Here is an 18,590-nt window from a genome sequence, read left to right on the forward strand (position 1 = left end):
GTGAATTATAAATTATAAATTAGAGGAAATAAATGATTACCAATTATTCATGCGTTAATAGCTTCCTCATTGCCTTGGTTGTGGGAGAAATTAGCCTCTCATCATGTTGGAAACACGCTCAAAAGTTGATTTCATTTATGCTCAAAGATGGGTTTACAAATGATAAAAGTGTGAAAATAATTAAAGTTACAGAGAACGATATATGTTGACTGTCGCTGTCACTGTAACAAATAAGTCTGTCCTGCGACAGTTGCTGAAACTGTAGCTTTTAAGACTGCTCTGTAACAGTCGCAATCACTGTAGCATAAACGACACAAGGGTGTGCGTCTTATGTTCTTCGTGTTCATCAGCAGCAGCAGAAAAATGGCAGCTCTGTAACTTGATTTTTTTCGACTTTCTGGTGCTCTAAAACTCTCCCAAACTATCCTTCGCCCTTACTGATATCCCATCACCTATTTATAACCCAGAAACAATAAAATCTCACGTAATAACTTCACATAATCCTCCATTACTCGGCGATGAAGAAAAATATTCTCGGGAATATTTTCTTCCCTGATTTGCTTTCTCATGCGCCTGTTGTACACGGAATTGCTCCAGCACGTTTCTACCTAATACCAGTAGCAGTTATACATGCAAGATCCTCACGAAATCTCCTCAACATGGCACATAAAATCCCAAGTATCTTTCACATACGTGGCTTGCCCTGTTTTCTTCTTGCAAGTTATCCAGCCAAATTCGATCGAAAAAAACACCCATACCAGCTTTGTTATGACATATCACGTCTACCCACTAAGTTTCAGGGATTGAATCTCATTAAATCACGTCCGAAATTCGATCGAAAATTCTGCCAGCAACTGTGGCTATTTTCCCGCCAATTTCAATTTTCAAAAGATGAAGAAGAAGTGCCTTGAATCCATTTTTCGGGTGCCTTTAACACCGGGTGCTCTGGGGTGCCCTTATCCAAAATGAGGGTGCCTTTAGTACTTTTCTCCGGGGGTCCAAATAGCACTTTTTGAGCAACCTTTTCCACACAAGTGTATTTCTCCAAAAACACCTACAAACACACAAAGCATCAAAATTAGTACAAAAATCGAGCACTAACAATAGAGACATCGAGTACAATTTAGACACAAAAATGTGTCTATCAAATACCCCCAAACTTATTATTTGCTAGTCCTCGAGCAAAACTAATAAAAATAAAACCGAGTTAATCTCGGGAGGGTTTACCAGAGGTGTACCCACAAAACCATGACTTCTACTTGGTCACAAGTATCCAAAGAGCTATGAGGACATACATATTCTCAACCTATCTCCAAGTAACTAGAATGCTAGAGAAATTAAAGGTGCCAGCTCTAAAGCTGACTAAAGAAAAGGGGAGACACATCCGCAACACTGCTAGATAAAGAGATATCCGCTACACAGCTAGATAAACATTGTAAGATGCGTCCGCTGATTTACGGCTAGATAAGATTAGGAGAGAGATAAAGATCAGAGGTACATCTGCTACACAGCTGGACTAATTACGTGTGATGAGTTAAACCAGTGCTAGAAAGATCTTGTGCCAGATTGAAAGCGGACTAACAAGGCAACCAAAATGCATCTTTTTTCGACTCTCTCATAGTGCTCAGTAGAAAAAAACGTCTTCTTCGGTCTTCAACTGTTGATGATAAACTCTCGAACCTCATAGAACCTTGACAATTAATTCTTCTCTTCGATTTCTTGCTTGACTTAAAAATTTCTACTTCCCTATGGCCTTATTGAACAAAGAACTAATTGTAGAACAAAACGAACGAAATGATGATTTTTTTTTTTTTGGAAACAAAAATTACTAGACAACAATTTACATGGCCATGAGAGAAGGACTTTCAAAACTTGGATCTTCGCAACTTGTGATGTCTTGGTATCATGAATTTTAACAACTTATATCATTTGTTCTTATAACTTCAACTTTGATTTTTGAATTATTCTTTTCTATTGTTGCTTCTAAACCTAAAACGTCTTCAACTTTCTTCATAGATTTTGATGTCGCTCCGCTTGTTGATGATGATAAGTTTCTACTGATAGAGATTCGCAATCCAGTAACTAAGACTACATTGTGAGGTTGCTTTGTCTTTCTGGAATTTCCTGACCTACTTGCCTTTCCATCATGTATGGTTAGTTCCATCACGGTTACCCTCTAAAAGGAACAAGTTCTCTCCTGAATTTCAATGTCTTTTTCTCTAATGTCTCAAAAGGTTGTTATCCCTAGCATTCCAATTTCTATCTTTTCGGTGAGAAATAGTATGTAAACTTAGCTAACCGGATACCATGTGACGCTAGAAGTTTCAAAAGTGCAACTAAAAAGTTCTTCCCCACCCCCAAACTTAAATCTAACATTGTCCTCAATGTTTCTAATGAAAGAGCAATACCAAAAGTAAAATAACACGAGGAGAAGTTGGAAAGATAGTACCTGGGTGAAGAAAATCAAAAACTAATATACAACATACAACTTCCTTGATGGTCAATCAAGGGTAAACAGGGTCCTTCAGAGGGACCTCCTCAACATCACCTGTAGGAAAGAGCTCTAAAAAGGGTTTCAATCTCTGACCGTTAACCTTCGAAGAACTACTACCATCCGGTGTCTCAATTTCAACAGCTCCATGAGGAAAGACAGTGCGAACAATAAAAGGACCCGTCCACCGAGAACGTAACTTCCCAGGGAAAAGATGTAAACGGGTATCATACAGAAGAACTTTTTGACCTGGAGAAAAGGACTTCCGTAAAATATTTCTATCATGCACAAGTTTCATTTTGTTCTTATACTCCTTCGCACTATCGTAAGCATCTATACGAATCTCGTCCAACTCATTGAGCTGGAGTTTCCTATGGGCTCCTGCCTTGTCAAGTGAAAAATTTAGTTGCTTAACAGCCCAATAAGCTCTATGTTCTAACTCAACAGGTAAATGACATGCCTTGCCATACACAAGCCGATAAGGAGACATTCCAATGGGGGTCTTAAACGCAGTGCGGTAAGCCCATAAGGCATCAGTAAGCCTAGACGACCAGTCTTTCCGATTAGGATTAACTGTTTTCTCTAATATACGTTTTATCTCCCTATTGGAAACCTCTACCTGACCACTAGTCTGCGGATGATACGGGGTAGCTACCTTATGTGTAATACCATATTTCTTCATCAGAAGCCTAAAAGGTCCATTACAAAAGTGCGACCCTCCATCACTAATTATAGATCGCGGTGTACCAAAACGTGTAAGTATATTATTTTTCAAGAACTCAATCACAACCCTATAGTCATTGGTTTTACACGCAACTGCCTCGATCCACTTAGAGATATAGTCTACGGCGACAAGGATGTATAGGTTACCAAAAGAATTAGGAAACAGACCCATAAATTCAATACCCCACACATCAAAGACCTCAACAACTAAAATAGGGTTCAAGGGAATCATGTTCCTACCGGAAATGGTTCCTAATTTCTGGAAACGCTCACAAGTAACACAGTAACTATGGGAGTCTATAAACAACGAAGGTCAACAGAATCCACACTGCAATATCTTAGCAACAGTCTTCTTAGCACTAAAGTGACCCCCACAAGCATGATCATGACAAAAGGAAATAATACTGGACTGGTCACTCTCAGGTATACATCTCCTAATAATCTGGTCTGGACAATACTTAAAAAAATAAGGATCATCCCAAAAGAAGTGCTTAACCTCGGCTAAAAACCTAGAACGATCTTGTTTACCCCAATGTTGGGGCATTCGACCAGTAACAAGATAATTCACTATATTCGCATACCAAGGTGCTTGGGTAACAAAGAAAAGTTGTTCATCAGGAAAACTATCCCTTATATGAGGGGAATCAACAACTAGCCTAGAAAAGTGGTCTGCTACTACATTTTCGGCACCCTTTTTGTCTCTAATGTCTGGAGAGAACTGTTGCAACAAAAGGATCCACCTAACCAATCTAGGTTTCGTATCCCTCTTAGACAAAAGATATTTCAAAGCAGCATGATCAGTATATATGACGATCTTAGAACCTAAGAGATAGGGTCTAAACTTGTCTAAGGCAAACACAATGGCTAACAGTTCATTCTCGGTAGTGGTATAGTTCGACTGGGCATCATTCAGAGTTTTGCTAGCATAGTAAATCACATAAATTAATTTGTTTTCTCGCTGACCTAGCACAACATCAATAGCACAATCTGAAGCATCACACATGATCTCAAAGGGTAAGTTCCAGTTGGGTGCCTGGACTATGGGGGAGGTAGTGAGTAAAGTCTTAAGCTTCTCAAAAGCCTCTAAAAAAGCATCATCAAAGACAAACTTAACATCTTTTGCAAGCAAGTTGCAAAGAGGTCTAGAAATCAAGCTAAAATCCTTAATGAATCGACGATAAAAACCTGCATGCCCTAAGAATGACCTAATATCTCTTACGGTTTTTGGGACCTGTAAAGTCTTGATAAGGTCAACTTTGGCTTTATCTACCTATATACCCTTAGAAGATACGATATGCCCTAAGACAATTCCTGATCGAACCATGAAATGACATTTCTCCCAATTAAGCACTAGATTCTTTTCCTTACACGTAGTCAACACTAATGACAAATGATGCAAGAACTCATCGAAAGACGAACCAAACACTGAAAAATCATCTATAATGATCTCTAAAAACTTTTCTACCATATCGGAAAATATGCTCATCATGCAACGCTGAAAAGTCGCAGGGGCGTTACATAGCCCGAAAGGCATGCGTCTATACGCAAAGGTACCAAAGGGATAAGTAAAAGTAGTTTTTTCTTGGTCTTATGGGGCAATAACGATCTGATTGTAGCCTGAGTAACCATCTAGAAAACAGTAATGACTATGTCCAGCTAATCTCTCTAGCATTTGGTCGATAAAGGGAAGAGGAAAGTGGTCCTTCCTAGTGACCTTGTTCAATTTCCTATAGTAAATACAAACACGCCAACCCGTGGTCACTCGGGTCGGGATTAACTCATTGTTATCATTCTGGACTACAGTAATACCGGATTTCTTGGGAACAACCTGAACGGGGCTGACCCACTTACTGTCTGAAATGGAGTAGATAATGCCTGCATCTAACATCTTAAGAACCTCGGTTCGAACTACTTCTTTCATATTAGGGTTTAGTCTTCGTTGCATCTCCCTAGAAGGTTTGGTATCTTCCTCTAAATAGATATGATGCATACAAACAGTAGGACTTATACCCTTAATGTCTGTTATGGTCCACCCTAAAGCTTCCTTTTTGTTTTGAAGGACGGTCACTAGCCTACTTTCCTGATCACTATCCAAGTCGGAAGCAACAATCACAGGTAAAGTCTCATACGGGCCTAAAAACACATACTTCAGGGTATCTGGCAATGGTTTTAGGTCCAACTTAGGAGGCTCTTCTAACGAAGGAACGAGGGTAGACTTAGAAACTGGTAGTTGTTCGAACTTAGGTTTCCATCCGTTACTAATGTCTAACAAAGGGGTTGAATCTAACAAAGCGTTCACCTCATTAATCACATTATCATCATTGAAATCAATCCCAAAGTGAGCTAGGCATTTCTTTAACGGATCTTCTAACAAAGTGTTTGGTAATGACTCCTCAACTAATGTTCCTATCATGTTTACCTCTTCTATGCTCGAGTCATCTAGTTCAGAGGTTAACTTACTAATATGAAAGACGTTCAGCTCAATAGTCATATTACCAAAAGACAAGTTCATAATACCAGTTCGACAATTAATGATCGCATTGGATGTTGCTAAAAATGGGCGACCTAAAATCACTGGTATCTGATTCTCTGGGTCAGGGACAGGTTGGGTATCTAGGATAACAAAATCCACCGGATAAATAAACTTGTCGACCTCAATAAGAACATCCTCGATCACACCACGAGGAATTTTAACGGACCTATCAGCTAACTGAAGTGTCATCTGGGTAGGTTTCATATCACCAAGTCCTAGATTGAGGTACACATGGTATGGAAGTAAATTCACACTGGCTCCTAAGTCAAGCAAAGCTTTCTCAACACGGTATTTACCTATTATGCAAGAAATGGTAGGGGACCCTGGGTCTTTATACTTAGGAGTAGTGGTTTTTTGAATAATGGAACTCACATGACTAGCTAGAAAGGCTTTATTTTGGACACTAAGCTTATGCTTTCGTGTACACAAGTCCTTAAGAAACTTAGCATAAGTGGGAATCTGCTAAATCGCATCCAAAAATGGTAGGTTGATAGTAACCTGCTTAAAAACCTCCAATATATCATTAAAGTTCGACTCGCTCTTAGTTGGAACTAGCAGCTGGGGAAACGGGGCTCTGGGAACAAAGCCGGGCTCAGCAGGACCCTCATTGGTCTCTTTAGAGACTCTATCAGTCTCCTCATTTTCTGGCTAAGAAGAGTGAACTACAACATGTTCACTATCAGGCATGGCAACCTTATTGTCAACTTTCTTTCCACTCCTAAGGGTTGTAATAGAGTTCACATGATTGTACGATTTCTCTGCTTTAGGATTGGGTTGATTTTGACTAGGAAACTTACCTTTTTCCCTCAAAGATTCATTTATCTGACTAACCTGGTTTTTTAACTCAGAAATAGCTTGGAAGTTAGCATAACCTATATTTTTAATTTCTTCATCCCTTGAGCAACCATTAGGTTGATCTTATCAGAGTTTCTAATAAGCGAGGCTAGAGTGTCTTTTAAACTTGTGATCTTTTTATCCGAAGGGTTCTGAAACTGGGGTTGACCCGAAGAGTTCTTAGCATAACCAAAACCTGGGGGAGGCTGAGAATTACTAGACTGACCTTGATTCTGTCCCTTAGACCAAGAAAAATTAGGATGGTTTCTCCAACCAGGGTTGTAGGTTTCTGAGTATGGGTCAAACTTCTGACGGTTCTCAAACCTAGCATTGTTATAGACAGCATGGTCTTGTTCTTCACTAACATGACCTTCCCAAAACGAGTTATTGGGCTCTGCTCCACAACTACAGACTTGAGCGGCTCTAATCCTATCATCAGGTTCAACAAGAGACCTATAATTAGGCTGATTCAATTCCAAAGCTTCTAACCTTCTAGACAAAGCAGCAAACTTAGCATCTGACTCGAAGCTTGTATCTACCACATTGGTGCTACTTCTATTCTCCAAGAGTCTTTTAGGGGGTTCAACACAAGACTCCCACTGTTGGGATTTTTCAGCAATAGCTCCCAAGAAGGTAAAAACATCATCAGCATTTTTACTGGTGAACTCACCAGCGCACATAGACTCGACCATGGATTTGGTCGAATAGTCTAAACCATTATAAATAATCTCAACAAGTTTCATCTTATCAAATCCATGGTGAGGACACTGGGATAGGAGATCATTGAATCTCTCTAAAAACCTATAAAGAGACTCTCCCTCTTGTTGCACACTAGCACTAATTTTTTGCCTAACAGCTGCAGTTTTATGCTTAGGGTAGAATTTCATATAGAAAGCAGCAACAAGTTCCTGCCATGTTTCAATGGACTCAAGTGGTAGGTTGTTCAACCAGGTCTTGGATTTATCTCTCAAGGAAAAGGGAAACATCTTAAGTTTCAAAACTTCATCAGTGAGGTCTTTTATTCTAACTGTCCCACAGATTTACTCAAAGTCCCTAATATGAATATAAGGGTTCTCATTATCTTTTCCTAAGAACATAGGGATCATCTGAAGAATACTAGGTTTTATCTCGAAATTAGCCGTACTGGCTGGTAATTTAATGCACGAAGCTCGGTTGGTCCTAGTTGGGAACATGTAATCTTTCAAAGTTGCCATCGCTGGCACAGCTGAAGTACTAGGGGTGCCTTCCTCACGAAGAGACAGATTTTCAAAACTGAAGTTTCCAAAAATGGGGCTCTCAAAAGAAGAGTCTTCGAGCTCCCCGCCTTCACAAGAAGAACTACTAGGTTTATCACTAATGAAACGACCTAGAGTGTTTCTTTTCCAAGCCCTCTCTCTGATAACCTCGGACATACACTAGAAAAATAAAATAAAAAGAAAAGTCCTAAAAGGAAGGGAAGTTCTATGCAAACACAAACAAGGCTGACTCCACCACAACAAACCTACTGATTTCTATCAAACAAAAAGCATGATGGCTCCACTTAGATTGTTTCTAGACCAGCTTCTAATCCTTCGAATGGGAATTCGTTACAATTTGAGCAAACCCATCTGGAATCAATCCGAGTAAAAGTAAGTTGAATAGAGGCGAGGGAAGCTGCGTAGAGATTTGATACCCAAGGCCTCACCGCATTCCAAGGCGGCGCAGTCACACATTCAACTCACAGAAACCATCATGAACTTCGAAGTATGCTCAAAAGAGTAACCAATATTTTTGAACGACTTTCCTATTAAGCTCGTTACCCTATAGGTCTCGTTCTATTCCAAATTTTAGGTTTAGGTTCGCGTTTGGTTTTGTTTTCCTAAGGAGGGCAAGAAGAGAACGGTGATGAAATCCGAACCCTTATCTTGTATGGCCAGTCCTTGCCCTTTACTAGGAAATTAAAGCAGCCGTTTTCAAGTCCTCAGCATATATGCAAACAAAGGAATACAGTAACTCGCTGACAGGGGATTCACGAGTGTTTCGACAAACTTACCTCCCGTTCCAGATGGGGGATGAACCGCTGAAGTCGACTCGGGCCACAACTCCAATGTCGTGTACGAACCCGAGGGGCCGAGGTGATATCGTAATCACCGTCCTTAACTGCAAACAGTTTAATGTTTAATACTACCCTTCCGTAGGGTTTAAAAATAAAAGAATGTCCAAATGTCCAATTCCAAAGTCCAAAAGAAAAGGAAAGTCTAAAAAAAAATGTCTCTCTTTTTTTTTCCTCTCTTTTTTTAATAAAAACAAAAAAAAAAAATTCTTCTTTCGCTCATTTCGCTTTGTCTTTTACTCCAAGTCTTTAAGTATTCACCAAAGCTTTAGAAAAATTTTCTTTCGCTCCCAATTCCAAAATCTGTAAGGAAAAGACAAAAACCCAAAAACGTAAAGAAGAACAAATAAAAACCTAAAAAAATCTAAAAACTCTAGCCTAAAGACAAGCCCGCGTCGGCGGCGCCAAAAATTGATGTGATCTCAATAATGTTGTAGTAAAAAGGTTCGTTGAGGCTTGTGAAAGCAATGGATTTTTAGACTTATAAAACTTAAAAGTAAAGAAAACTTATTACAAAATTGACTTCAAGATATTTGAAAACAACCAAGATACTGATTTCACTATTACACATGAATAAATTATGGTAAACAATCCAAAACTCTAATTATATTTTAAGACTCTTATTTCTTAATTCACAAATAATCTGGAAAATTATCAAAAATTAACTGTATCCCTAAGCATAGATTATTTAAACAAAGCATAACCTATCTAATTGAATCACAACTAATGAAGAAATTTTTTGCAAACAATTAAAAACTCTGCAAAAGAAGTGATTGAGTGAATTATAAATTATAAGTTAGAGGAAATAAATGATTACCAATTATTCATGCGTAAATAGCTTCCTCATTTCCTTGGTTGTGGGAGAAATTAGCCTCTCATCATGTTGGAAACACGCTCAAAAGTTGATTTCATTTATGCTCAAAGATGGGTTTACAAATGATAAAAGTGTGAAAATAATTAAAGTTACTGAGAACGATATATGTTGATTGTCGCTGTCATTATAACAAATAAGACTGTCCTGCGACTGTCGCTGAAACTGTAGCTTTTAAGACTGTTCTGTAACAGTCGCAATCACTGTAGCATAAACGACACAAGGGTGTGCGTCTTATGTTCTTCGTGTTCTTCAGCAGCAGCAGAAAAATGGAAGCTATGTAACTTGATTTTTTTCGACTTTCTGGTGCTCTAAAACTCTCCCAAACTATCCTTCGCCCTTACTGATATCCCATCACCTATTTATAACCCAGAAACAACAAAATCTCACGTAATCACTTCACATAATCCTCCATTACTCGGCGGTGAAGAAAAATATTCTCGGGAATATTTTCTTCCCTGATTTGCTTTCTCATGTGCCTGTTGTACACGAAATTGCTCCAGCACATTTCTACCTAATACCAATAGCAGTTATACATGAAATATCCTCACGAAATCTCCCCAACATGGCACAAAAAGTCCCAAATATCTTTCCCATACGTGGCTTGCCCTGTTTTCTTCTTGCGAGTTATCCAGCCAAATTTGATCGAAACAAACACCCATACCAGCTTTGTTATGACATATCACGTCTACCCACTAAGTTTCAGGGATTGAATCTCACTAAATCACGTCTGAAATTCGATCGAAAATTCTTCCAGCAACTGTGACTATTTTCCCGCCAATTTCAATTTTCAAAAGATGAAGAAGAAGTGCCTTGAATCCATTTTTCGGGTGCCTTTAACATCGGGTGCTTTGGGGGTGCCCTTATCCAAAATGAGGGTGCCTTTAGTACTTTTCTCCGAGGGTCCAAATAGCACTTTTTGAGCAACTTTTTCCACACAAGTGTATTTCTCCAAAAACACCTACAAACACACAAAGCATCAAAATTAGTACAAAAATTGAGCACTAACAATAGATACATTGAGTACAATTTAAACACAAAAATGTGTCTATCAGCATGTGCAAGCCATGCCAGCACCACGGCCACGCCACTGGCCGCCAAACGGAAGGTAGCCGCGATCAACGACTACCCTTTCTTCTGAGATGCAATATCTCGGCCGCCGAAGGTCGTCACTGAACCGGCAAGCCTCTCTATCTTAACTTGCCGCACGTGGCAACATGCTACACGTCTTCCAATGAAAACACTCGAGACATCAAAACATGTCACAAACTGGGGGATGCTCATCAGGGTATTGGTCTGGCGGTTTACAGCGTGCGGCGTGCAATACGCCTGTTACAAGAAAGTGTCATAAGAGTGAGGCGGTTAGTAATGGCAAGACATAAGTGGTGAAACGCATCTTCATTATGGAAACATCAATTCCAGACATTACTCGTTACCACTTTTCCACCACTCAACCGCTTCCACTTCTTACGAGGCCAGGGTACGTTTTATTACGACTTGTATAAATAGGTTTCACTTATTTCCACCAAAAAACAAGTTTTGGTCAGGAGAATACAACACTCAGAAATCACATGTTAGCTTTCCACATTGCTAGCGTTTCACTTTCTGATACAAGTCGTAAAACAACCACTCTTCCAGAATCAACTATTCTGCTCTCAACACTCTCTTCGCTTCCCTCCCCAAAACCAACCCTTCTCCTTCACTTTGTGATCGAAGCAAGTCTGGAACGACCATTTCTTGGTTTAGGTCGGATTTGTACAGATTGATCTCTCGAATCTAAAGTACTCCCGTGCAGTACATTGTTTAGGGTTTAGACTCGTTTCTCACCCAAACACACGAAATTACCGAAATCAGCAGAAACCGTTTTCACCCACAAACAATTGGCGACCACAGTGGGAAATTAATCTCTCGATTACGATAACAATTTTCAATTCCCAATTTCACTTTTCGATTCAATTTTCAGAAGATGGTCGGTCTTGGAGTTGAGTCCACAATCTCAAACTCCACTCAGGCTCCGGGGACTGGCAACGCTCCTCCTCCCAACACGACACATAATGACGCAACCAATGGAGAAATTACGAAGTTGTCCGAATTGGCACGAGTCCAGGAGATCCACGGAAGAAACATGAACCTGATGAAGGATGCAATCAACAACATACTCAACTTTCTTATCAACCTGACATCGGATCGGAATGATCCGCCCACCTCGAAACTCAAACACTGGGGACTGACGTCTCGGATGATCACTCTCAGGTTAACAGCCTCACCACCAATCAGAAACCGGTAGACCAGGAAGCAGCTGCGTTGGTGGAAAACTTATGTGAACTTTTACACCTTTCAAAAGACCAGCAAGCAGAAACATTTGTTGCTATCAATCAAATAGCCCCAGACGCATGTTTAGTTCCCTCACGATCAAAGACTCCAAGATCAGAGATGTCCGTCAACAATATTACATTTACCGAGGATGATATGATGGCAGAAGAAGGGCATAACCGTCCCCTACACGTCACTGCTCGAATCAAAGATTCGGAGTTCAAAAGGGCCCTCGTCGACACGGGGGCTTCCTCCAACGTCGTTACTCTCAGAACTCTCAGGATAGCCAAGGTGCGGCCAAGCAAAATCATACATCAGTCTACCATGATGACGGATTTCGAAGGCAACCTAACCAGCACGTATGGATACATCAACCTGAATCTGTCGGTAGGGCCAATCCAGTCAAAGGTAAAGTTCGAGGTAATTGAAAAGGGTCCAGACTACCACATGATACTGGGTAGACCGTGGCTCCACGATAACAGGATCATTCCTTCAACATATCACCAGTGTCTGAAGACCATGTTGAATGAAAAATTTCTTCGTATCCCCGCGTAGTTATCTCCTTATGATCCAATCTACGGTATGGAGATATTCGAACCAAGGGAAAATTCTCGGTACTCGTCAGGCAGATTCCACTGCACTCTGCTCCCGACATGGACATCAATCGAAGAAAAGAACAGACTCACATCGCTGCACCAAGAGACCCGACCTCATGTTCTCCCTCCAAAAGAAAAACACGCCAATCTCCCCTCATAAAGTGAAAGCATAACTCACGCTCATACCAAGCGGGAGCGGGCTTTTATCACAAGTCGTGATGAAAAAGGGGAAACCGTATATCGACACCGCTGTTATCAATTAGCATGGGAGACTACCACCCAGTCTCTCCGCCCAATGGAATGCAATCACAGCAGTGAGCCACATGAGGAGGTAACAGACGCACCACAACAACTGCAGGACGGAACCACTTTTTGAGCAACTTTTTCCACACAAGTGTATTTCTCCAAAAACACATACAAACACACAAAGCATCAAAATTAGTACAAAAATTGAGCACTAACAATAGATACATTGAGTACAATTTAAACACAAAAATGTGTCTATCAGCATGTGCAAGCCATGCCAGCACCACGGGCACGCCACTGGCCGCCAAACGGAAGGTAGCCGCGATCAACGGCTACCCTTCCTCTTGAGATGCAAAATCTCGGTCGTCGAAGGTCGTCTCTGAACCGGCAAGCCTCTCTATCTTAACTTGCCGTACATAGCAACATGCTACACGTTTTCCAATGAAAACACTCGAGACATCAAAACATGTCACAAACTGGGGGATGCTCATCAGGGTATTGGTCTGGCGGTTTACAGCATGCGCCGTGCAATACGCTCGTTACAAGAAAGTGTCATAAGTGTGAGGCGGTTGGTAATGGCAATAAGTAAATGGTGAAACGCTTCTTCATTACGGAAACATCAATTCCAGGCGTTACCCGTTACCACTTTTCCACCACTCAACCGCTTCCACTTCTTACGAGGCCAGGGTACGTTTTATTACGACTTGTATAAATAGGTTTCACCTATTTCCACCAAAAAACAAGTTTTGGTCATGAGAATACAACACTAAGAAATCACCTGTTAGCTTTCCACATTGCTGGCGTTTCACTTTCTGATACAAGTCGTAAAACAACCACTCTTCCAGAATCAACTATTCTGGTCTCAACACTCTCTTCGCTTCCCTCCCCAAAACCAACCCTTCTCCTTCACTTTGTGACCGAAGCAAGTCTAGAACGACCATTTCTTGGTTTAGGACGGATCTGTACATATTGATCTCTCGAATCTAAAGTACTCCCGTGCAGTACATTTTTTAAGGTTTAGACTCCTTTCTCATCCACACACACGAAATTACCGAAATCAGCAGAAATTGTTTTCACCCACAAACACCTGTCTCTCACATTGTTGGAGTAAAGGGAATTTTCGACAATCAAGAAAACTACTATGATAAGTTTTTTCTTAATCGTGCCTTTGAAACAAAAAATGGTAGAAGGAAGAACGGCCGAAGAGTAACTGACTTCTTAAATAACTCTGAAAAGAGGAAAAGACATAGGAGAAAGAAAGAAAGGTAAAGTTTCTTGTCACTCCCTGAAGAAGGCCGCAAATCCAAGAGTTCAGATCCAGATTGCTTACATATCAATAATCGAGTCTCTGAACTTAAGATAAGCATAAACAGACTCAAACGGGGCATCAAAAAAACATGGAAAGCGATTGACTCAGGTACTCCTAGTTTATCTCTTAATAAAACTCCTTCAACTATGTCATGTGATTTGTCTCTAAATCCTTCTGAAGGAAAAAAAGATGAAGTCTAAATTGATGAGCAAAATGCTCATCTTAATACACCATGATTGCTCACTACAACATCTCTCTTTTAATTTAAGAAGGATGCTCATTGTTCTCAAGAAGTGTGTCTTGAGAAGTGCTGTCAAGGTTGTATGTATTCTCTTCCTTTATTGTTGTTGATCTTTAAAATCCGTTGATCTTCACTCCAGTTTTTCCCTTGTGGATAATCATGATCCTTTGTTCTTGAGTAAATTTCCTGTTTGCGTGTATTTCCTCCAAATACTTGGTTCTCAACTATTAGTCTTGACACTCAAACTTCATTCTTCTTCCTTTTTGTCACATCTTAAGGTCGTGACCACCAGTGCACGAACTTCTGGCCCATACAAACGTGTACAAGTTCTCCTAGGGTTTTCCATATAACTTATTTATATACTTGGGTCTCATCCCGTGTTACACTGTTCTGAAAGGTCAAAGGTTTTTGTGTGCACAATGAATGGAGGAAACGAATATGATGAAGTCAAGAAAGGGAAGACTATCGAGTTTCATGAGAATCTTGTATTCATAACATGCCTTCATGCCATTGATCATGAAAACAAACTACCAGTTCATATATCATCACAACTGGTAGGAAATCTTCTTCAAGATTTTGAAGTCGGACGTGAACAACTCGGAATCGCAACAAGGAATCTTGAGGTTTTGAAAAACGAACTGAAGAAAGCAACTGATGAGCTCGTCCATGTTCAATCTCTGGTTGCTAATCGGATCTAGTGTTTTTCAGATCATGTTCTCTATAGGAGTTTATGTAAGCCTAGTAAATATTTTTTCCTTATTTTTGTTAAAAGAATAACTAGAGTTTGGAATAGCCATTATTGTGATTACACATAGCTATGTCCAACATTTTCATCTTCATGTTTTTAGATTTATTGGTTTAAATTCTAAACTTGTTTAGAAGATGATTTTTGCAGTATTAATCTTTATGGTTTTATATATTGCAAATTTATGGGATATGTGTGTTTACGTACGTGAACTATGATTGTCCCATACCTTGTCAAAAGTAAAGTCTTTCGTATGTCGATATGCATGTATTGATAAAAGATTGAATAGACTTTTGACAAATACAAAAGTTAATCCTATTATGTCAATTATTGATGTAAAATAGGTTAAAATATTTTGTTTGCAAGGATTATGTCTATTGAATATCGTTATGCGAATAGTGATGGAAAATAGAATGAATCCTTGTGTATTCCGCAGTATTGATCTTCCCTGATCCATATTTTACGTATTACTGTGAGGCTCCGTAAAGTGTCTTATGTTGATCATATAACGGCCAAGTTGATTATTTTTATGATTAGCTATGTTGTTGTTCCGTGAGGTACTTTATGTCGAGCATATTCAACTAAATTAATCATCTTGTTTGGTTGTTTAGTTGTTGCTCCGTAAGTTTTCTTATGTCGAGCATGACCAATTAAATTGATTACTTTTGTGATTAGTTTGGTTGTGTATTTCGATTAGATTAATTATGGTTCTCTTGTGATTATCAAATTGTAGGTTTTTAAGTCTCCATAAGTTCACTTATGTTGAGCATTTGTCGATTAAATTAATCACGGGTTCTCTTGTGGTTAGTTTAGTTGAATATTTTTGGATTCAAATTCATACTTATATGTGATTTGTTATGTCCAAAGAAATCCTTCTTTTCTTTCGAAATTAAGGTCGCTCTTGTTGTTCTTTCGGGAATGACATTTTATGGGGGAGAGTTCTTAATTGAACTTGTGCTTAATTGCAAAATACTTGTGGGGAGTGTGGATGTGTAATATTATAGGGGTTATCTTGTATCTTTACAAACTCCTTGATGAATGCATTTAGCTTCGGCTTTATGATTGCATCTAAATAAGATGATATTTTTTTATTTCTTTTGGTCAAGAAATGTCTCTTTCGGAAATTTCATTAGGATCCCGTTCTTGTACCTTTGCCAATTTTATTGATAAAAAGGGGGAGAATTAATATGTAGTTCACACTACAAATACATGTGGTTTTCGGATCATTATGTAAGGGGGAGTGGTTTCCATGTGAGATGGAGTATTGACTAAGGGGGAGTGATACATATCACCATAGTATTGTTGTTGAAGTTGTGATACAATTGGACTTTGATGCTGTTTAATGATACTATGACACTATATAACAATGATTGAGAACTCTTGTTTTCTCGTTGTTATAGCTATGGATTTTCAACAACGATGATGCTGAACTTACAACCTTTGGGATCATTGGAGTACTTGGAAGTGACGAAGATTTCAAGTAATGTTGAAGATTAGGCGTATGGAATAGGAGCTACAAAAGTTTATTTATTTATTTTTTGTATTCCATATTTATTGATAGTTTTGTTACTAAAATTGACAAAGGGGGAGATTGTTAGAGCATTGCTCGGTCGAACTCGCATGCGTTGCTATCTCAAGCATGTTTGTCAATGTTAGTGATCAAAACTATAAGTCTTGATTTCTAGTCTACTATAGCTAAGGTCTCGGACTAGGATAGAAAGTGTAGTTGAGCTGAAGAACTCCATGACAATCATCATACAAGACGAAGGACTACTCAAGTAACCGGTGGATCTTCATCGACTAAAAGGTATGTGGAGACTTGAAATTATTAATCACTCAAAAGTATATTTATCTCCTATCATGAGACAAAAGTCGTTTTGCTATATAGACTTAGATTATACACATTTGCTATTTCGAGCCGAGTTTATCTCGCCTATCTATTTCTCGAAATATGTGTTGGTAAGCTTTCACTTTAACCAAGTTCATCTTTACCTAGTGACGAAAGTCATGAAAAGTATCAATCACTTTGGAAATTGCTTACTTTGGCGAAAAATAGTTTGTGAATAACAACTATAGAATATCAACGTCCTCTAAGAATGTTCCAATGATTGAAATGAGAGTTTAGATTACATAACCATTAGAGGATATAAGCATTGTTGTGGAAACACATATATGTATAAGTCCTCATTCCTTGAACCTAAGTTTGCGAATTTTGTTGATCAAGAGAACCGGCATGGTGGCGTGAGCCAAGTCCGCGAACTGGCGGAAGTTCTCGACCCGAGAATTTCTGCTGGAGTTTGTGAACTCCGTCCAGGAACTTAAGTCCGCAAACCCAGCCGTGAACTTGAGTAGGTTATATCTAAAAACGATGTTTGTGAACTTATTCTTATATAAACTAAGGAATGCAAATGCAAATGCAAATGCAAACCGTGTCTATATAGTTCATGAACCGATTCGAGTGAATCAAATCGTTTTTGCTTCGATTGTGTCTTGTGTAGTTGCATAAGATTTCCTTGCAATTGAACAACTCTCTAACTAGTTCATTTGAGTCACTTGAACTAGTTATGGTGAAGAAGAATATGGTTGATATGAAAGTGATCATATGGCTAACCATTTGGTTGACTATTGTTGAACCAACAAATGTACAAGTTTGGGTACGGTTACACAAGCCTAGAAACGTGCATTTCATTTGTGTGTAACAAGCTAGTTTTCGATCTAACGGTTGAAAGATATTAGCTTGAATCTAAATCAGGTTTTCATCTAATGGTGAATATTGAATGCTTTGTTACCAGGCTAACATTGATTACAAACCCTGATTTGAAAGACTATATAAGGGAGAACTCTAGCAAATGGGAAACCTAATCCCCACACCTTCTGTGTGATATTAGTTGTGCTAAGCTAGAGTCGATTCTCCTTTAACCTTTGGTTTCTTCTTCTAAACCAGGTTAACGACTTAAAAACTTCATTAGGATTGTGAAGCCATACCGATACTAGTTTCTCGTAGTTGTATGATCTAATCTTGTTATTTCTATCGTATGAGTGCAATTGTAATAATTGACTTGAAATTGATATCTCTGATAGGCAAGATATAAAAAAAATCACAAACACTTCGTCTCATCGTTTGTGATTCCACAATATCTTTTTTAGCTGCGTCGATTAGGATTATTGTGAGGTGATTGATAATACTAGGTTGTTGTTCGGGAATATAAGTCCGGTTTATCAATTGGTTCCTGTTCACCTTGATTTATCAAAAGACGGAACAAAACTCGTAGGTATATCCGTGGGAGAAGAATTTATCTATTACCGTAGACTTTTCTGTGTGATGCAGATTTGTTTATTAAAGTCTTCGACTTTGGGTCGTAGCAACTCTTAGTTGGGGGTGAGATCAACTAAGGGAATCAAGTACGTAGTATCCTGCTGGGATCAGAGACATAGGAGCATAACTGTACCTTGGATCAGTGTGAGATTGATTGGGGTTCAACTACAGTCCAGACCGAAGTTAATTTGCAGTAGGCTAGTGTCTGTAGCGACTTAATACAGTGTGTTCAATATGGACTAGGTCCCGGGTTTTTCTGCATTTGCGGTTTCCTCGTTAA

This window comes from Papaver somniferum, chromosome 3 (genome assembly GCF_003573695.1).
Source record: "Papaver somniferum cultivar HN1 chromosome 3, ASM357369v1, whole genome shotgun sequence".
NCBI lineage: Eukaryota > Viridiplantae > Streptophyta > Magnoliopsida > Ranunculales > Papaveraceae > Papaver > Papaver somniferum.